Source organism: Aethalodelphis obliquidens, unplaced genomic scaffold (genome assembly GCF_003676395.1).
Source record: "Aethalodelphis obliquidens isolate GAN/ISIS:26980383/991018 unplaced genomic scaffold, ASM367639v1 scaffold1, whole genome shotgun sequence".
NCBI lineage: Eukaryota > Metazoa > Chordata > Mammalia > Artiodactyla > Delphinidae > Aethalodelphis > Aethalodelphis obliquidens.
Genome location: NW_020837945.1, coordinates 55954646 through 55977491, shown reverse-complemented (window position 1 = coordinate 55977491; position 22846 = coordinate 55954646). Strand labels below are relative to the sequence as shown.

Genomic DNA, 22846 nt, shown 5'->3' with positions numbered 1-22846 from the left:
AATGTGAGGCATTTATTGTTTGGGAAACAAATCTATTAGGATACTGGTTTTACTGGGGTTCAGGTGCTCATCCCTTAGCTCATGTTTTTGTTGTAGTTTTTTGGCTTATGGAAACATTATAAAATTTCATTCTTTGAATTTCTTTAAGTTGTGTATCAGTCTGAAATATTCCACATCCTGTGTTTTGTTTCAAACTTTTCCTTTCTCATATTTGCAAACATTAACTTGTCTGTGACTGTTAATTAGCATTTCTTGATTGATATTTTTTGTTTATTGTGAAAAAATGAAGTGCTTTGGCAGGGGATAGAATTGTAGTGAACCATCGAGGAGGGTTGGAGCCTGAGAGGGCATCCTGAAACAAACTCGTACAGGCAAAGTGCACAGATATAATAAGTAGGTTTTCCACAAAGTCAGCAAAGGACCCACAACTGCAGGTGAGATTGGCCTGGTTTTGCTATTTTGTTATTTTCTTCAGCTATAATTGAACTTAATAAACTCAAAATTTAATTTTTTACTGCATATGAAAAATTTATAGAGACTTCAGAAATAGCTAATACATATTTTTCATAGAAGATTATATTTGGCTTAATACTTTAAAACAAAAACCCCAACATAAATAAAAAATATCTAACATTCTGACATCACAGTTTGTGCCACACGTGAGCATCCTATAAGTGTGAGTATGAGCATGTATGTGCATGTGTGTATCGGCTTGTGTTTGCATGGAGGTCAAAGTGACAGTGTACCCTTACCTCCACCTAAGGGGCCAGGTTTTAAGCAAAATGACATTTCACTGGAACCATCCTTTCTCCTCCCCTCTCAGCATCAAATGATGATGATGGTGATGACAACCATGATGCAAATAAAATGATGGTGACCGCAGTAGTTACAACAACAGCTAACGTTTATCGAAGTCTCTAATGTGTATCAGGCATTATTCTATATGCTTTACTAGTGTTTCATTTAATCCTTAAAACAGTTTGTGGATTGGATATTACTATTAAACAGATTTTCATGAAACTGTAGCAAAAACAACTTGTGTAATTTTTCCAAATTAAAATAATTTTCAAGTAGTGTCAGAACTTTATCCTAAGGATAACTTCTCAGCAGCCTGGGAATTTTTTTTTTTTCAGTTATGAGCCATGACAGAGACAAGAAAAATAAAACAAAACAAAACTGAAGGTTGAATTAGTAAAAATGAACCTAATTTAGATACCTAGAAATCTATTGTTGGTGGTGGTGGTTTTTGGCTGCATGGCGAGGCTTGTGGGATCTTAGTTTCCTGACCAGGGATTGAACCTGGGTCCTCCGTAGTGAGAGCGCAGAGTCCCAACCACTGCACCACCAGGGAATTCCCAGATACTGAGAAATCTATTAAAAGTTCCTCTTATCATTAATTTGGAACAATGAACAAAGTAAGAAAAAATTACCGAAGGAAGTTGGTTAAGGTTAAACAGAGAGTGCCAGAGACCAAGAGCTACATCTTGGTCTTCCTACATGTTAGCCTCTCTGGCTGTGTCAGTTCAGAAACTGTCAGATCAGTTTCAGGAGCATTCAGCATGCCACAGTTCCTTTCATGATTTATAGCCCTCTCTAAACTGCACATTCCTCTCCTAATTTCCACTCTATTTTTCTGCTCCACTTGCCAGAAAAAAAAAAAAAAAAAAAAAACCCCAAAGAGCTGCCTATGCTTACTATCTCTACCTCCTTGATTTCTCCTCTCATCTCACTCCAGTATTCCCACAGAAACTGCCTTTGCCAAAGCCATCAGTGATGTCTTTGTTGTCATTTCCAATAGATATTTCTGCTTCTTACTATACCTCTCAACATAATCTAGTGAAGTTGATTATTATTTTCTTCACGAAACACTCCTTCCTTTCTTTGTAACATCATCCTTGCCTGATTGGCCTCCTTTCTCACTGGTCATTCTTTCTCAGTCTTTTTTCCTGCCCTCTCCTGCATGAACAAACTCACATCAAGTTTGTTCTCTTCATCTTTGTGCCTATCCCAGTGCTTAGCTCATAAGAGCACTCAATCAGTATTTGCTGGATGTATGAGTGAAGAAGTGAATGGATAGATAAATGAATAAATTAATAAATGAAGTGTTATGGATGTGCATATGTAGAAGAGCTTAATTTTGCCTGAGACAGAAAAATTTTTCTGAAGAAGGTGAAAATTGACCTGTCTTGAGAGATATGTCAAGACTTGTCTAGTGAACAAATAAAGTGTTCATTTCCAGAAATGGTGTTCCTACAAAATTAACCTATAGTGTACCATTTCTTAGGAAGCTATGGGAGAATGTTCTATTCCAAAAGGAGAAAATAGACTAAGAAGGAGAAAAACATGAGATCCAGTAGGTCCGACACAAGTGAGAGGAAAAGGAAGTCTCCCGGAAGATGGGTAAGGGAGACGCTATGATGATGGCTGGGCTACAGGCCCAGGGATGAGCAGTCCAGAGTGGACCAGGAGGGCAGAGCGCTACAAGAAGATGAATCTGGTGGAATGTACTTCTACCAAGGAAAATGAGTCTGATAGGTACACAGAAATCCAGGTTAATTAAGAAGGGATAGTTATTAAATAGAGGTAAAATTAAAAGATGTAAAAAAAGAGCATCATGGTGCAGGTGTAGATGGAGTTCACACAGTCATAATAATGCAAATACTGTTTTATTTAATTAAAATTATGGTTAACTCTCCTGGAAGGATTAAAGAAAGGGAAAAGTCTGTGCTTTGGGAAGGGATAAGCATGAAAGGGAACTAAATTCTCATGTTCTATTATACATAGGAAATTCATTAAAAATGACTGAAATTGAAAAAATTAAGTAGCATTATAAATATATTATTTAGAGATAAGGAGTTAAATGCTAAAAGAAAAAGCCAAAATAGTTGGGACTGGTTGCCTCTGTGGAAGATAATGGAGGGGTCAAGTGATTACTTATTTTCGTAATAAACCATATAGAAGTATTTGGCATTAAAAGGTACGTTAAAAAGAATAAAATTAGGCAGAAGAGAGGTTAAACAACGACATTAACATAAACAATTCAGTCCTCAACACTGGGTTCTCAGTGTTGATGCCAAAACCCTTGCTTCGATGTGGGAAAGTTTTAAAAAGAATTGGTGGAAAGTTTGAGAGTTTTGTATTTAATCTTTATAAAAATAAATGTCTGTCAATTGATGTAATCTCAGAAGGTGATGATGTGACCATAGCCAGACCTAACTGGAAAAAAAGTTTACCTGCCCTTAAGAAAATTCAGCTGGTAAATATCATAATATAGCTTTCAGGGCTATTTGCAGTTGTGTCTTGGTGGTAAAGTCAGAGACCGCTCGGAGACCACATTCTTTATTTATGTATTTATTTTTTGACCGCCCTGCCTGGTTTGTGGGATCTTAGTTCCCTGACCAGGGACTGAACCCGGCCCCGGCAGGGAAAGTGCCCAGTCCTAACCACTGGACCACCAGGGAATTCCCCAGAGACTGAATTCTTAATATAATCTTCTTCATAATAAACATATATTGTGGGTTATAGTCAAGCTTGTTGTAGGAAAATGTGTTCTCTTTTACTAAAAGCCCTTTGAGGAGAATCATTCTTTCTCTGAAGAGCTCTGTAATTTCATAGCTTTTATGTTACAGAATTTATTTTTAATAAGGAAAAGTCATACAGCAGAGGTGACCTATTAAATAAAGTTATAACATACCTAGAAAACTGTGTCTGGTGCTATTATAGAAGTGTTGTCACAGGATGGTAGCAACACAGATCCAAGACTATAAGCCCACAGACTTAGATTTAAGCAACTGCCCCCAGATTCAGGTCTGAGAACTTTATATTTTTTAATTAGTTAATTAATTTTTAAATTTTTGGCTGCGTTGGGTCTTTGTTGCTGCGAGCAGGCTTTCTCTAGTTGCAGCGAGCGGGGGCTACTCTTCGTTGCGGTGTGCGGGCTTCTCATTGCAGTGGCTTCTCTTGTTGCAGAGCACGGGCTCTAAGCACGGGGGCTTCAGTAGTTGCGGTGCACAGGCTTAGTTGCTCCACGATATGTGGGATCTTCCCCGACCAGGGCTCAAACCCGTGTCTCCTGCATTGGCAGGACGATTCTTAACTACTGCGCCACCAGGGAAGTCCCAGGTTTGAGAACTTTAGTGTAAAAAGTTCCTTCTGTTAAAAAATGAAAGAGTGACATCAGACAGTTTGTACTTGGGCAGGAGGTAATTTTCCCACAGCCTATTTATGTCTGTGGGGCTTAGTTGTGGAGGTGAAATAAATTTGGATAGAGAAAATTATTCTCTGGAATAAAGAATCTTGCCTGGTTGAGCTTCTACAGAAATGATACGGACTAGGCATCCATTTCCAAAATGGTCCTATTTCTTTGTTACATCCTAGGAGCCTTCTAGTTTTTCCCTTAAGAGCCTTGAAACGTGATTTTTGAAGAGAAAACCTTTCTTCCCAGCCAGTCTTGTTAATCCTTTCTTGTGGGGAGGGAAGGCAGCAACAGAAGTTGTAGTGGGTTGAATCGTGTCCCCCCGAAAGGTATTTCCACTTGGGGCCTGTAAATGTGATCTTATTTGTAAAAAAGGTCTTTGGAGTTGTAACTAAGTGAAGGATCTCAAGACGAGATCATCCTGGATTCTAGGGGGCCTTAACTTCAATGACAAGTGTCGTTAGAAGAGAATAGAAGAGAAAGAGAGGAGACCCACAGGGGAGAAGGTCATGTGAAGATAGAGGCAGAGATTGGAGCAATGCACATACAAGCCAAAAAATACCAAGGATTGCCAGCAGCCACCAGAAACTAGAAGAGAGTCATAGGACAGTTTCTCCCAAGTGCCTCCAGAAGGAACAAACCCTGTGAGGCATTGATTTCAGACTTCACCCTACAGAACTGTAAAAAAAAAGTTCCTATTGTTTTAAGACGCCCAGTCTGTGGGAATTTCTTATTACCATAAGAAAAGGAAAAGGATTACATGAAAAGGATACACAGCCATTCCAGTCTGTTTTAATCAGAGCCCTCACCCAGGTGGGTCTACTGTCTCCCTGCCTCCTGTCCAATTCTCTTCAGGAGAGAGTATATATAGTCAGCCAACAGATAACACTTTTCTAAATATTTATATGCTACAAAAATGCTTTGTATTTTCTTAAACTTTTCTCCTAGTTTGACAAATTTTATTAACTTAACCAATGTCTGTTAGATGGCTTCATCTGAGGAAAAAGCCTGATCTCAGGGAAGCTGCAGCTAAGGCACTGGGTGTCTAACGTCATGGGAAGATCAGTAATGCCATTCAACTAATATTTACCATGGATCTAAGATGAACCAGGCACCATGGGAGACTAAGAGGTAGAGTCAGATGTAGTCCCTGCCTTCTTCCCTCCTGTAAAGGAAGGAAGACACAATCTTAAACAACCTTCAGGGAAGAAAGGAATTGATGTTATCAAAGACAAATAAGGTTCCGTAGGAAAAATCTTTTCTGATGGAGGCCATTGCAGGGCTGCTTTGTGAAAGATTTTTTTTTCGAATTTCAGCTGATTCTTTAAGAGCCAGGTCCATCACCATTTCCACTGGGAAGCCGTCTCTGACCCCCTGTTGCTGGCTGCCCAGTCTTCTGTGACCTGAGACTTTGAGATTTCTCTATTTCAGCAATTAGCACCTTTAATCTTGAGGATTTATTTGCACATCTTACTTCCCTCATTAGACTTTGTCCAACCTTTGAGTGTATGTATGTGATTTTTAATAGCACATATCCTGGCACACATTTGCTACACTAATAAATAAATGAATGCATGCTAGCAGAGATGGCCAGAGGACAGAGGTACCCAGATGGAAGAAATGGCATGAACAGAGGCACAGAGGGTGACAAGGGAAATAATTGTTGATATTGAAAACTGTCTTCTTTACAATTTCCCTGGAGGCTGTTCCCACTTAAGGATATATCATTAAGGATGCCCTTCAGCTGCAGGTAACAGAAGCCTGACCACAGTGGTTTGTAAAACAGGAATATTTTTCCCTCTTAAATGAGACTCTGGATATAGGCAGCTGAGGGCTGAGTCCTCCACATCCGAGTCTGCCTTCCTCTTTTTATTCCAGCGTCCTTAGTAAGCAGCGTTACCCCAGTATTACTTCATAGTCGCAGTCCAACTTCATACCTGCATTCTAGGTGGGACAAAGAAACAAAAGGTGCAACAGCAAGGAAGACTCATGTCTATGCCAGGAAAATAAAACTTTACCAGAAAGACCCAACAGATTTCTACCTATGTATTGTTGATCAAAACTGTACATGTGGCCACTTCTAGCTGCACGGGAGGCTAGGAGTATCAATTTTGAGGGGGACCCTCTTTTCAAAATTATTATTGGAATATTTTATGTGGAAAACGAACATTTGATATGAACAGAGTCAGCTACGATGTGCATGGAAGGCAGTGAAGGGATTTTATTATTTCCTAGGGTCCAGAATCAGGGGCAGCATTTATTTTCCTGCCTCATCCTAGTTCAGAAGGCCATTTACCAATGACTCTTGAACCCACTGGCCTCACTTCCACATAACCAAAGCTCTTTGGCTTATTGGAACTTATTTTTTTCTCAATATCATGCATAGTGGAATAGAGTCTTTGTGTTCCTTTTAAGGAGGTTTCTTTAAAACTCCCACACTCCTGAACAGGAAAACAGCATACAGACCAAAGCTGGAGGAAAGGACATAATTCTATGCACACTAAGTTTCTCCCATCTATCATATGTAACCACTGACATTTCCTGACAGCCACTAGGCTTCTGGTATTTTTCAAGAAGCTGAGTCATTATCCTAACTTTCCAGATTGAATCAGAAAACAACTGATTTTCCAAATGTGATATTGTTAGTTTAGGGTAAAGCTGGTTTCTCTGGCTTCTTGGTGTATGTTTAGTACTTTTTCTAAATTCAGAAAATTTGAGACTCTCAGTGTAAAGATTTTGTTTGTGACATTGAACAATTTTTTTTTAACATCTTTATTGGGGTATAATTGCTTTACAATGGTGTGTTAGTTTCTGCTTTATAACAAAGTGAATCAGTTATACATATACATATGTCCCCATATCTCTTCCCTCTTGCATCTCCCTCCCTCCCACCCTCCCTATCCCACCCCTCCAGGCGGTCACAAAGCACCGAGCTGATCTCCCTGTGCAATGCGGCTGCTTCCCACTAGCTATCTACCTTACGTTTGGTAGTGTATATACGTCCATGCCTCTCTCTCGCTTTGTCACAGCTCACCCTTCCCCCTCCCTATATCCTCAAGTCCATTCTCTAGTAGGTCTGTGTCTTTATTCCTGTCTTACCCCTAGGTTCTTCATGACATTTTTTTTTCCTTAAATTCCATATATATGTGTTAGCATATGGTATTTGTCTTTCTCTTTCTGACTTACTTCACTCTGTATGACAGACTCTAGGTCTATCCACCTCATTGCAAATAGCTCAATTTCGTTTCTTTTTATGGCTGAGTAATATTCCATTGTATATATGTGCCACATCTTCTTTATCCATTCATCCGATGATGGGCACTTAGGTTATTTCCATCTCCGGGCTATTGTAAATAGAGCTGCAATGAACATTTTGGTACATGACTCTTTTTGAATTATGGTTTTCTCAGGGTATATGCCCAGTAGTGGGATTGCTGGGTCATATGGTAGTTCTATTTTTAGTTTTTTAAGGAACCTCCATACTGTTCTCCATAGTGGCTGTACCAATTCACATTCCCACCAGCAGTGCAAGAGTGTTCCCTTTTCTCCGCACCCTCTCCAGCATTTATTGTTTCTAGATTTTTTGATGATGGCCATTATGACTGGTGTGAGATGATATCTCATTGTAGTTTTGATTTGCATTTCTCTAATGATTAATGATGTTGAGTATTCTTTCATGTGTTTGTTGGCACATTGAACAATTTTTAATAGACTATGGAAAAAATGCTAAAATAATGATAGAACCCTGAAAAATGTCACAGATAGTTAGTATTTCCCTTCACATATGTGGATACTTGCTCTTAGATTCCATTATTCATTAATAATTGTATTTTCTGTGTTTCTAGACAATATTTATGACCCTTTGAATTATCCTAAGGCAAAAATTTAGTTATAGGCAGATTAAAGATAAAACAGGTTTTATTATATTTCTCTCACAAGTGATGTACTTCTTAAGATGATGCTATAACATCATGAAAGCTCATCAAAATAATTGTAAAATGTAATGTCAAATTATGTTTTGAACAACACTGATCACAATATTTAGCAAATATATCATGTACAAATGCTCCCTAATTCTTTTTTTTTTGAATGTGTGCTGTACATTTTCTTTTTTCTTTTCTAAAATTTTTTGGCTGCATTGGGTCTTTGTTGCTGCACATGGGCTTTCTTTAGTGGTGGCGAGTGGGGGCTACTCTTTATTGCGGTGCATGGGCTTCTCATTGCGATGGCTTCTCTTGTTATGGAGCACGGGCTCTAGGCTCACGGGGTTCCGTAGCTGTGGCACGCGGGCTCAGTAGTTGCGACGTATGGGCTGAGTAGTTGTGGTGTGCGGGCTCTAGAGCACAGGCTCAGTAGTTGTGGAGCCTGGGCTTAGTTGCTCCGCAGCATGTGGGATCTTCCTGGACCAGGGATCGAACCTGTGTCCCCTGCATTGGCAGGCAGATTCTTTTTTTTTTTTTTTTTTTTTTTTGCGGTACGCGGGCGTCTCACTGTTGTGGCCTCTCCCATTTTGGAGCACAGGCTCCAGACGCGCAGGCTCAGCGGCCATGGCTCACGGGCCCAGCCGCTCCGCGGCACGTGGGATCCTCCCGGATCGGGGCACGAACCCGCGTCCCCTGCATCGGCAGGCGGACTCTCAACCACTGCGCCACCAGGGAAGCCCCGGCAGGCAGATTCTTAACCACTGCGCCAACAGGGAAGTCCCTGTAGATTGTCTTAATAAAATACTGTTCAATATGTATTTTGGGGTGAAAGGAAATATTGGTTAAACTAGTTACCCAAATCTGGAGCCTGCAAATGAGAAGTGTTTCTGTAACTGTCCGAACTTAGCATCCAGTTTCAAAGTGCCTAGATTCGAATGTCGTTGCTAATACTTATCGACTGTGTGACCTCAGGCAAGTTTCTTAACCTCTGTGCCTCAGTTTTATCATTGTAAAGTGGAGGAATTAAAAGTATTGATGTCCTTACGTTGTTATAACAATTAAACTTGGAACAAATAGCACATTGAAAGTGTCATATAGCCTTATAAATTTGGTCATTATTGTCGGAAAGTAGAGAAATGGATATGGTCGTTTTATAGATGTCCTTGACTCCTCTAAGTCTCAGCCATTGTGGGGAAGCAAAAACTATCTCCCATACTCCCTCTAGTAAGGTGCCAATTTCTGCCTCAAGGTATGCTGAGGGCTCACTAGAATGGAGTTTTCCATGCAGTTCTCTAAAGGTAAATTTAGGGAAATGTACATGGAAAATGGGAAATAGGAGTCATGTCAATGACTTAGTCGAAGTCCAACACTGAATGAGTCCAAGCACATGATTCTTGCCTTCAAAGCTGGAGACATAAGATTTAGACACCTATATAATTTAGGAGTGTTTTCAGTTGTAAATATCAAAACACACAGTGGCTGGCCTGTTCCACAAGTGTTTTTGTTATCTCATGTCTCTTGTCTTAAAGTCTCAGCAGAAATTTTTATCTTAACATCCCCTTAAATACTCAGCCACCCAAATGGGCAATTCAAAGCCTGAGTTGAATAAAATTATATATTCACTTTTCACTTCTATACACTGAAGTAGCTAAATCTGAAGACTGATAAATTTTACATTCCTTAAAATTTACCTTCTTCAATTTATGGTATGAATTCTATGAATTTGCAAAGAGAACATTCAGCATATATTAAAGTCCCTGTTAGATGGTTTTACACTTGATTTTGCTATTCAAGCAAACTTTTCTTCTTTAAGTGAGCTCAGAACCTGGCTGCAGTTTGCCCAGAAGCATGGGAACTTCAATTGTTCAGTCATTCCTCTCATTCTTACACATAGAGTTTCTGATCTCAGTTTGATAGTTTTCTGTTTGGGCAAGAGGGGACCCTCATGTTACATCTTCCAGCCGAATATAAAGGTTTTATTTGTATAAGATTATGATTACTTTGTACAAAAATAGCTGACAAATGCTGTGGTAGCTATGTGTTCTAGACAACTGTGAGGCCTTTGTGTTGACAGGCTAAGTCACTGGTTGTTTCAGCTTTACTTTCTTGTGTTATAAAGTTTACAGTTTCCACAGTGTATCATCAAAAGTGCTTATTAGCAATAACAGCAGCTTTCTTTTCCATTCTTAGAAACACTCCAGTATTTGCATTTTCTGTAATGAGAATTAGTGTTGCTTAGAAGAGTTTTTGCCTTTGAGCAAGAGTTTTAAGAGATTACCCATAGGCAAGAGATAACTGCATAGAAACAGAACTAGACCAGGACTCCAGGGACCTGTAGTTCAGGAATTCTTGAAAGAAACTAGGAAACTATATCATTATCCTAATTCTTAATGTTATTTTTAATGGTTTTAAAATCTTTTTTCTGTATAAGTATATTCTGTTTCAGAGTACCTCAAAATAATGTCTAATATTATTTAGCATTAATATAAATAGATAATCCCATAATTTATTTAAGCCTTTACAGTTTTTAAATAACTTTCATAAATGTAAAAACCTAGAAATGTCAAATTTTTTGAAAGATACAGCATTTATAAATCACATCAGCTTAGTCAAACACACTTTTTATTTAGAAAAAAAATCCAGCATTACAAAATATTAACGTAAAAGATAGAAAGTACCTGAAACCATTGTATTAACCACTGTTTATAGTTGAGTATACATTTCTCTGCTGTTTATTTTTCTAAACATTTACTTGTGATTTTTTCCTTTTTAAACAAAGATAGAACTATACCATCTGTGTGTTTTTTCACATACCAATAGCTCTTGAATAACCTCTTGTGTTTACATTATGTTGAATCTATTTAATCTTTTAAATTGCTACGCAGTATTCTATAGTTCATTCAGTCAATCAATTGATAGACATTTAGATTGTTCTCAGTGTTTCTCTAATACAATCAAAACTGCATTAATATTCTCAAACACTTATTTTTGGAATTTCTGCAAGTACATCTGAAGGATAAATTTCTGTTTAGGATGTCTATGTTAAAGAATAAGAACATTTGCAAATTTAAAAGGCATTTCCAAATTGTCTTCCAAAAAAGGTTATATCAGCTTCCACTCCCACCAACAATACATAATCAGAGTTTGATAAGCTACTTATTTTCTTATCCTCTTTTCCACATGTGTTAAATAAGCGGGCTGGAGCACATGCACTTATATTCTTGCCTGATTGTCTCCCACCATGGATGGCAAAACCCTAATGTCAGGCACTATGGCTTGCTCAACTTTAATTACTTAGTGGATAGCATGTTGCCTTGCACATAGTACATCATCAATAAATATCTGTTAAATGAACACATCTGTGGATCCCTCCAGATCTCCTATTTTATGGCTCAGTGATGATGATGATGTTGATGATGTATCTTAGTGTGCTTCCATAGATAGCTAAATATAAAGTATCATGAACTGTTGGCAATAGGCGATTAGGATGTGTGAGATAGCAGGAAAAAAAAAATATATATTGGTCTCTGCCTTCTGTTGGTGGGCTCCTGGATGGAGGCTGGTCACCAGAAAGATCAAGCCATGATTAGAAACTTGGAATTTTCAGCCCTCCTCCAGAGAAAGGAGAGGGGCTAGAAATGAAGTTAATGATCCATGATGCCTAGGTGATAATGCCTCTATAAAAATCCCTGAAGTATGGGTTTGAAGAGCTTCTGGGTTGGTGACTGCTTGGAAGTGCTAGGAGAGCAGTGCTCTGGGAGAGAGCATGGAATCTCTGTGCCGCTTCTCACATAGCTTGCCCTGCACATCTCTTTCATCTGGATGTTCATCTGTATCTTTTAGCATATCATTTTATAGTAAACCAGTAAACAGCAAGTATACTGTTTTCCTTAATTCTGTGAGCCACTCTAGCAAATTAATTGAACCCAAGGTGAGGGTTTTGGGGATTTATAGCTGATAGGTCAGAAACACAGGTGACAACCTGGACTTGCTATTTGAAATTGGGGTGGGGAGCAGTCTTGTGGGACTGAGCCCGTAAACTATGGTTCTGGCTCTATCTCCAGGTTGATAGTGTCAGGGTTGAGTTAAATTGTGGGATGCCCAGCTTGTGTCACAGAATTGCTTGGTGTGGGAAAAATTCCCACACATTTGGTGACCAGAAGTGTCAGTAGTGAAGTGTTCCGTGTGAGTAGTAAAGGGGAGATACACAAGAAAGTGAGTTTTTCCTACTCAGGATGGCTCTTAAATTCCTACAGCTCTTACATAGTCTCTTGCAATTGGAGACTATAGTAGGTTGAGGTAGGCAAAAGATCAAGAAAATCTTACTGTATCCCATCGTGAGGAGAAATAAACTCTTTTTCTAGATGATCTTTAGACTACTGCCTCTCCCTCTGATTAAATCTGAGACTATTTGATCAATTAAAGGAAATGTTTCCAGACATTTATTATAAAAGTCTTAATAGGGCTTCCATTCTTCTCAGTGACAGTTCTAGATTTTCATATCTATTCTTCTCTGTGACAACTGTAATATCTTGGGTTTTCATGAGAATTTCTAAGAGTATATGGGAGAAATACAAGCCAGCAATTACTATATATTCTTTTAGCTGAGTATGGTGAGAATTGCAAGAAGGGAACAGTGTGCTGGAATTGCTAAATGAAATAAGTAATGGTGAAAAAATTCTGTGACTTGGAGAGACATACAGAGAATTTTTCTCGATCTTCAGAGACAATAGAAAAGGTATGGTATTGGGATCAGGTAGACTTGGTCCTACCAGTTATTATCTCTAAGTCAGAGTACATCTGTTTCCTCATCTATAAAATGGGAATAATTATGTTACCTACTTATGGGGATTGTTAGAGATTATGATGGAAATCAACTGTTATTCATTTTTGCGGTCCCAGTGTGATCATCTCTTCATCAAGAAGCTATTCTTGACTCTCTTCTCCCACAAAATTAGGTAAAATACCCTGTCTCTGGGCATTCCTCCCACCCCTACACTTATTCCCACTCTACACCAGGACTTTCTGCTATCACTGCATTTCTTATCGTATTGAAATTGCATCTATATATACTTGTCACTGCCACTAGATTGTGATATCCTTATAACCTTTATGTCTTCAACACTTAGAGTACCTGCTCATCAAAGAGTATGAACTCAGTAAATGTTTGTTGAGTGAATTAATGACATATTTCAAGTGCTTGCCTGGTAGTTAAAACATTAAAAACATTCAATAATTTGTTCTTGACTTCTTTTGTAAATTTTTATCTCCAAAGTTTTATCAAGGAAAAGATTTATCTTTTGTTTATGATGCTTTAACTACTAAAATGCAGAGTTAGGACTGTTTTTGGATCCATTCTAGGTAATTAGATACACTGTGAGAGACATGGTTCATGGAAGGTTAAGATCTATCAAACTACATGAATAACAGGATGAAAATTGCTTCAGACCTTTAGTCATAGCCTATGCACATACATCTAGAAAAAAATTATTTATTTGACCCTTTGTCCATATTTTTTGTAAATACATAACTTGGCAGTGTCAATTTAGATCAATATGTTGGAGACCTTTTTTTTGCATTTGTCTCAGCTGCCTTATTGCACTGCATTACAAATGATGTTAATTCTGTGCTTAATTATGCTTAGCATAATATATTTGCAGCCCAGTGTTTATCAGTTGGACATAACAAAAATGCTGTTGTTTCTTCCCATCTTCCTTCTGCTTATCACTTGTTGATTTTTGAAAGCAGCTAGAGTTGTTCCATGTGAATGGAAACAATTACAAGGCTGTACAATAAATGCTTTCTCTCTAGAAACCATCTTATATCAACTGTGATCTTTGCTTTTTAAAGATTTGGTGTACGTTTTCATGCAAACTTTTAACCTGATTTTTGCTACCCTTTCAGATCAGAAGAAATCTCTTAGATAAAAAAAAAAGCTCACATTTGAATTTTTCAAAAGCATGTATATTTCATCCATTGAAACAAGAACTTCCATGTCTCCAAATTGACTATTATAATCTGTCAGGCATGTGTTGATTCATGTTTACATAGAAGACCATCTTAATATAATGACGGTATTTGTGCCTTAGGTTCTCATATTTTTAACTATTGCACATGACTTAGGAGTTGGAAAGTGAGTAGCTTTTGGATAGTATTTATTTTAAAATGATCGCTTCAGCTAGTTTGTCCATTAGAGATGAATTTATTAAAAAAATGTTCTTTAAAATTTTTTTTGAGTGTAAGGTCAAAACTGCAATTAGAGCATAAGTGTAATTATTGAAAAACATTGTAGATTATGTGAATTTTCCCGAAAGTTCTAAGGTTAAACTTCATGAAAAATAGTTTTGGTGGCTATCAATACTTATTAAAAATTAACATCATCTTTTTTTGGTCCCACCATGTGGCATGCGGGATCCTAGTTCCCTGACCAAGGATCTAACCCGTACTCCCTGCAGTGGAAGAGCAGAGTCCTAACCACTAGACTGCCAGGGAATTCCCAAATTAACATCATTTCTGAGAGTAGTTTTTTTTTTTTTAATAGATCTTTATTGGAGTATAATTGCTTCACAATACTGTGTTAGTTTCTGTTGCACAACAAAGCGAATCAGCCATATGCATACACATGTCCCCATACAGAGAGTAGTTTTACAAGTAAAGCTTAGGTCATTATAAAACATATGAGTTATGCTTTAATAATAATAGCCATGCTTATTAAGCAGCTATTCTATGTCAAATGCTTTACATAAATTATACATAATTATCTCATTTATTCCTCAGAACAGTCCCTTTAAAGGAGAGGACAAGAAAGTTAAGGATTTTGTTCAGATTTGGTAAGTGGAAGATGCAGGATCAGAGGTCATGTTGGCCTGTGCTAAATCCTTGCTCTATATCTGTTGATATTGCTCATCTTCCTTCACCCATCCTGCCACCAGGGGGACCCAGGGGATATAGCCAAATGAAAGCTCCAGCCAAGGGCCTTCTCTATTCTGAACTTTGCTGACACCCTAAATCCTTGCTGCCTTTCCATTTCAGTAAACTTAACACATCCAGGAAGGAATTTTTTGGCTTACTTTATTCCTTGTAAGTTTCTCTTTTGTTCTAGCAAATTCTAAATGCAAGAGAGCCTCTTCCTTTAGTGTAAGTTGCTCAAGGTGGTAACAGCAATTAAGTGCCACATTTCCTTCCTTTCTCTTTCTCTCTTCCCTTCTGATCCTTTCTGTGCCAACACTGACTGCCTGGCATGTATGTAATAAGTGCTCAAGAAATGGCAGCTGCTGTTGTGTTCCAGGCTCTGGGGCTCCTGTCTGAAGGGATTTTTGGTAATAATAATAATAATCATAGCTAATATTTATAGCGCAGTATGTACCAGAATCCCTTTCAAGCACTTTAAATGCATGTGCTCTGTTATTATGTCTGTCTTTATCAAGCAAGGAAAAGGTGAGGCTCAGAAAGCACATTACCTAAGATAACAGTGATAACTGGTTGGTGTCATAGTTTTGGAGCTCAAGTTTTCTGACTTCTAGTCCTTTACTGACTGACGTGGTGGCGTAAAAATATGCTGCTCAAATCTCCTTCAAGAGAATCTGCTGTGAGGAGCGTAGCTGATGACAGACTCCAGCTGGCAACCCTTTTAAAACCACCGTGGTGTTCATACCCAAACCATACTTCCTTCCCCTGGGCTGCCTCTGGACAATGACTGAGCGTGGTGGGGATAATAGTACTAGCTTATTCCAGAAATGGAAAAATAATTCAACATTAGTAACTCTGTTAATATAATTCACCTAGAGGAGAACAAATAAGAGAAATCATATAATCCTACCAATCAAGTATTGGAAAAAAACTCAATAAACTAGGGACTGTATGGCCACATTTTAAATTAATAGTTACCACCTAAAAGCCAGTATTATGTCAGTGAAAACATAATGAGAAAATCCCCATAATGTCAAGAATAAAGCCAGAGTGTCCACTGTCACTACTTTTTTTCCTTTTTTTAATTGAAATGTAGTTGATTTAGAATAATATGTTAATTTCAGCTGTACTACATAGTGATTTGACATTTACATACATTATGAAATGATCATCATGACAAATCTAGTAACCTTCTGTCCCCATACAAAGTTATTAAGATATTATTGATCATATTCTTTATGTTGTATGTTGCATCCTTGTGGCTTATTTATAACTGAAGATTTGTGCCTATTAATCCCCTTTACTTATTTTGTCTCCCACCTCCCAGCAACCATCAGTTTGTTCTCTGTTTTCATTTGTTTTGTTTGTTTGTGCTTTAGCTTCCACATATAAGTGAAATCATCTGGTATTTGTCTTTTTCTGTCTGATTTAGTTTACTTAACATAATAACCTTTAGATCCATTCATGTTGCCACAAATGGCAAATTGCATTCTTTTTTATGACTAATATTCCATTGTATATATGTACCACATCTTCTTTATCCATTCATTTATTGATGAACATTTAGATTGTTTCCATATCTTGGCTATTTAATGCTGCAGTGAAACAATAGCATGCATAAATCTTTTCAAATTAGTGTTTTTGTTTTCTTTGGGTAAATACCCAGAAGTGAAATTGTTGGATCATATGGCAGTTCTATTTTTAATTTTTTGAGGAAACTCCATACTGTTTTCCATAGTGACTCCACTAAGTTATAATCCCACAAACAAGGGTTCCCTTTTCTCCACATCCTTGCCAATACTTGTTTCTTGTCTTTTTGATAATTGCCATTCTGACAGGTATGATGTGGTAGCTCACCATGGTTTTGATTTGCATTTCCCTGATGATTAGTGATGTTGAGCATCTTTTCCGGTGTCTGTTGGCTATCTGTAGAAAAATTTCTGTTCGGGGCCTCTGCCCATTTTTTAATTGGGTTGTTTTTTTGTTTTTTTATATTGAGTTGTATGAGTTCTTTATGTATTTTAAATATCAACCCCTTATTGGATATATGTGATATTGCAAATACCCTCTCTCATTCTGTAGGCTGCCTTTTTGTTTTGTTGATAGTTTCCTTTGCTGTGCAAAGCTATTTATTTTGATGTAGTCCCATTTGTTTATTTTTGCTTTTGTGTCCCATGCCTGAGAAGAAAATATATGGAACTTATCACAAATTTCTGTGTCATCCTTGCTCAGAAGCCATGCTAATCTTCTCTATATTGCTCCAATGTTAGCATATGTGTTGCCCAAGTGAGCACTCACTACTACTTTTTTAACATGGTTCTGAAGGTACTTGCCAGTACAATTAGAGAGGAGAGAATGAGGCATATATATTTGAAAAAGGATGTAATATTATCATTATTTGCAAATGTTATACTTGCTTACATGAATATACAAAAGAATCAACTGAACAATTGTAACAATAGAAGAATTTATAAATGGCTGAGTATAATAATAAACAGCAAGCAACTTTCATAAGTACAGACAATAACCAACTGGAAGTTGTAATGGAAGAAAATATCACATTTACAATAGAAAAAATTTATAGAAATTAATTTAACAAGAAATATACAAAATCTGTACAAATAAGGAAAGCATACATTTTCTTAAATAGGAAGATTCAATGTTATAAAGATATCAGCGCTTCCTAATGTAAGTAATAAATTCTATATCAGTAAATACAATAAGAGTGTTATTTATTTGTTCATTTGTTTTTTGAACTGAAAGGGTTGAGTCACATGGAAAATAGGGAAAAATATTCAAGAAAAGTCTGGGCAAAGAAGAGTAACAAGTTACAGTCTCTCCCATATTTTAAAATATAGAGTTATAGTAATTGCATTAATGTAATAATAATGCATAGATAAACATGCAGATAAATGGAATAGAAAAGAAAGTCCGTAAGTAGACACAAATATGTGTTGGATATTAGTGTATGGCAAGAATGGCATAGCAAATCAGTACGTAAGTGATGAATTATTTAATAAATGGTATTGGGACAACTGGATAGTAATCTGGAAAATAAAATTATTTTTGGACTCTTACCTCATTTTTTATCCCTAAATTCCAAATGTTTCAAAGATTTAAATTTAAAAATAAAAACTATACTATAGAAATATTATGTATGTATACACACAGGTGTGTGTGTGTCTGTGTGTGTGTGTGTGTCTGTGTGTGTATGTAAAACATTTCAAGGTTAAGAAGACATTTCTAGGGTTAATCCAAAACTAAGAAATCTTAAATTAAAAGATTAATTTGACCATATAAAATTAAAATAAAATTATCTTGTCATTAAAATCCATAAGCAAAGGAAAAAACACAAATGACAAGCCAGGGGAAAATATTTTGTCTGCAACTCATGACATAGACCAAAGGATATGTTTCTCAGCATATATAAATAAATATGTGAGAAGAAGACCAATAATCCTACAAGAAATGGACAAAGGATCAAAACAGTTGGTATCAAAGGAAATATAAATGGGTCTTAACATATGAAAAGGTATTCACTTAATATATAATAGGAAAAAAATTAAGTTAAAACTACAAGGAAGTGCCATTTTCCCTTGTTAGTTTGGCAGAGATAAAAGAATTCTGATAGCATGCTATATTGAAAGGGGTGTGAGACAATAGGTATTCAATACACTGCTATTATATAATTTGGTATAAACTCTATACAAGGCTATTTAACAATATCTTATCAAAATTACAAATGCATATATTCTTTGATCCTGCAATACTACTCTGGGAATTTATCCACAGCTATGCCTGTCACGTCTTAAGTGACAAGTATACAAGGATATTCCTTATAGGGCTGTTTGAAATAAAAAGATTGGAAGCAGCATAAATACCTATATTAGGACACTGGTTAAGTAAATTATGTACCTGTATGGCATGGGATTCTATGCAACCTTTTAAAGAATGAAGCTGTTCTATATGTACTGATTTTGGACAGTTTCCAATATATAATGTTAAAAGAGTAAAGGGAAGAATATGGTGTATAGTACAAGTTTCTGTTGTTTTTGTTGTTGTTGTTTGTTTTACACTTGTATGCTTTTATATGCATTGAACATCTGTAAAATGATCAAGGTACCTCCAGGGAATGAAAGTAGGAAACTAGGGGACAGGAGAAGTGAAATAGACTAAATTTTTAATCTACAAATTTTCATTTGAATTTTTTACTGCGTGAGGTATTACATACATGTAATACTCAGTGACAGCACTAAGCACACTACTCAATTCACTTGATCTTTTCTTGGTACCAAGACTTTCTAGATGGAGAATGAAATGGTCATTTACATATGGAACAAGCTTCTTATCTTGTCGAAGACTGGTAAGTTTGCTGACTGGCTGCTGCTTTAGGCTGCTTTTGAAACAAGGAGTGCATGCCTGTACTTAACAGGGACTCTGGTGACGTGCCCTGTGATTTTGATGCCAGAGATGAAAACCTAGAGAGACAGTAATAGGAGGATGAGACTAGGAATTACAGTGGGTGGGGTGAACAGACTTTGGGATAAGGAGGTGAAACTTGCCAGCAATTTTCACCCCTTTTATTAAGGTATTTATCTTGGATGGATATCTGCTTTGTACTCTGTGAAAGTCGAAAATCAGGCCATGGAGTTAACCAGAGCCTGGGGTTCTTTCTAAGGAAGCAAAATGGCTAAGAAAACACAGCAGTAATTTAATGTTTATAAAGAATGGGCTGAAATAACTATAGTATATCAAAAGCAAATAACTGCTGAGGAAATTGGCATATTTTAATTTGGTTCAGACTATATTTTACATGTTCTGGCTGTACTGTAATGTACGAGTTTGTATGTAGAGCTTAAATGTATAATTAATACAGCTTTGAGGCTAGTTATATCCACATGATTAAAATTTGTCATGGATTTAACTTTCACATAGAAACTTCTTAACATGTTATAGTCAATGTTATAAATTAGATCTTCTCTGATGAGCTCTGAATAAAGGATTCTAATTTATCTCAGTGGTATTTTATTAGAGACATTTTAATTGCTATGGCAGGTATAAAGCACCATCAGTATCTTGGCTGAACATTTCAGTTACTGAAATCATTTTCCCTCCTAGTAAAAATAATTGGTTTAAAGAATATTCTGTTTTATTGAAGATGAACTAAAAGTCTTTTATTTTATACGCATGATTCAGCCTCACATTGAAACTTTGTGGGAAGTTTGCTCCGTAAAGGAAAAAAGGAATCTTTTTACATCAGTGAAGGAAATTATATACTATCCCAAGGAAGAAATCCCAAATTTCCCTTCCAGAGATCTAAAAGTAAAGATCTGGGAATTGATTGCTGGTGAATAGGTTATGGGTGTGGCATTTTTAAATTGCTTTCCAATTATTTGTATTTTTTCCTTATATCTATTTTTTTAAAAAATCAAAATAATAGAAATATATACTTTAAAAATTTCCAATAATCCTTTCTCGATAACTACTCTTAACAGTTTGGCATACATTCTTCGAGAAATTTTCCACACAAAGTATTTTTTTCCTCCTTAAAATTCTGGATCTGTTGCCAACAAATGTCTGAATTCTTCCTGCTCTGCCTGCTGCATTTTATCAAATTTGCCCACCCCATGCAGTTTCAATCACTTTGTTGGAATGACGCATTATCTAACTATAGCCAAAATTCCCAGTTTCTGGGCCTAAGGACAGATTTTATGCCAATGCATCTGTGCCGAAGAGCAGGTTTTAGATTGTGTGCCCGTGCCGAAGTAGGGACTGGGTGCCAGCTTGTTCAAAGCTCAGCCGACTGCAGATACCCACATGGAGTGAGGCTGCTTCTGGTGGCTCCGCTTCTTCAACCCCAGACACGAGTGTCTGGTGGAGCACAGTGATGAAGGGCAGTGTCTTTATCGCACTTCCTCACACTTTGCTCTGTGGATGAAGTAAGGTCTCTCACTTCAGTTTTGCCCTTGTCAAAATGATTACCAAGTTTATTCCATCTTGGATTGTATGTTTCCTAGCTACTAATGGATGATTTTTATGGTTTAATATTTGACCACTAATTCACTAGACGCTAGTGAGAAGCTTTAAAAGATGTCTTAGAAGACAATTTTTGTTCAGTATGATAGGTCATTTGGAATAATATCCACCATTTAAAGAGGGGCTGAAATTAACAGTCTAAATGCCATGCTGCATTTAGTGTTGATTGAATTCTAACAAATCAAATAGATCTACTAAAGCCTAATACAAAATTCCATGGACGCTAGAATATTAATGCTGAGAAACGTTGGGTCAGAATGCATCAGAAGCTGTTAAATGTCTTACTGAATTTTGTCAACTTGCCTACCCTCCTTAATATGCCATCTTCAAGTTTTATTTTGGTATATTGAGATGCATGTAAAATTACTGAGAGGTGTCAAGTAGGTAGTTGGATATACAACTGTGGGGGCTCAGAGTGTGAAACAGATACATAAATTTGGGAGTTGTCAGCATAGATGGTTTTAAAAGCTACATAATTAGATGAGATCACCTGAAGAAAATGTGGGGAGAAAACTGATCCAGGTGAATTTCTAACATTTAGATGAGGAGCAGGCAAAAGAGACTGAAATAGAGTGGCCACACTGGAAGATGATGTCAGGGAAACTAAGAGGAGAGCAATTCAAGAATGAGACAGTAGGACTTCCCTGGTGGCACAGTGGTTAAGAATCCGCCTGCCAATGCAGGGGACACGGGTTCGAGCCCTGGTCCAGGAAGATCCCACATGCCACGGAGCAACTAAGCCTGTGCGCCACAGCTACTGAGCCTGCGCTCTAGAGCCCGTGAGCCACAACTGTTGAGCCCATGTGACACAACTACTGAAGCCCACACGCCTAGAGCCCATGCTCCACAACAAGAGAAGACACCGCAGTGAGAAGCCCGCGCACTGCAGCGAAGAGTAGCCCCCGCTCGCTGCAACTAGAGAAAGCCCGCGCACAGCAACGAAGACCCAACACAGCCAAAAAATAAAATAAAATAAATTTATTTAAAAAAAAAAGAATGAGACAGTATACAGTGAGGTCAGTGCTTCTACGTGGTCAAGTAAGATGATGTCAGAGGAGTGGATGTTTTTGGTAATCTTAGCATGAAGAACTTTCAAGTTATTGTTGAGACTGAAGTAGATTGAGAAGGTAATGGAAGGTGAAGAAGTGGAAATGACGTGTGTAGAGAGTTTTTGTTATATTTTACTGTAAGGGAGAAAAGAGAATTGGTACAGTAACTGGAGGGAATTGTAAGGTCAGGAGATGTTTTATTTCATTTTGCTTTTGTTACCAACCTTCCTGAGTCAGTCCCCAACAAGGGTCCTTCTGTGCAGTGTCGTTTGAGTCAATAGAACGAGACCAAGTTTGGTTCAGAAGCAAAGGAAAACTTTATTCTTGGATCAGAGAATGGAGAGGTGCGAACTAGTGCTTTTCCCGACAGGCTGTGGGTGGGGCTGCTTTATAGGGATCTCCTCATCAGGGAGGGAAAGGGCGGAGTTCTCCCGGGGCTGGCACAGCTGTGCTGCTCATGCTCCAGATAGCAGTGCCAGGCACAGCATCTCCACACGCAACCCGCTGCTGCTGAGGAACTGTGGTCCAAAGTGCTGGGTGCAAGGTCTCTGCAAGCGGCCCCCTATGAGCAAGTGAAACTAGACGAAGCGCAAAGGAAAAAACAAAACTTAGACTTATTTTACTACCCAGATTCTATTTTTATTTCCCGGGAGTTGTTAATGAGCATTGCCAGTTAAAGATCCCTCCTCTGTCTTTTGACCTCCTCCTCACTCTTGAGGGGCGCTGAGGGGCGA

General features: G+C 37.5%; 1 protein-coding gene and 1 non-coding gene across 2 annotated transcripts in view; one reads left to right on the top strand and one right to left on the bottom strand.

Moving 5' to 3' along the window:
- MORC1 (MORC family CW-type zinc finger 1) overlaps positions 1-22846 on the top strand; it is a 350777-nt gene that overhangs the window by 44095 nt on the left and 283836 nt on the right. The gene's annotated exons all lie outside the window — the stretch shown is intronic.
- Positions 17215-17321, bottom strand: LOC113624151 (U6 spliceosomal RNA). Its single transcript, XR_003434245.1, has one exon. It is a non-coding gene; the product is annotated as a U6 spliceosomal RNA (small nuclear RNA).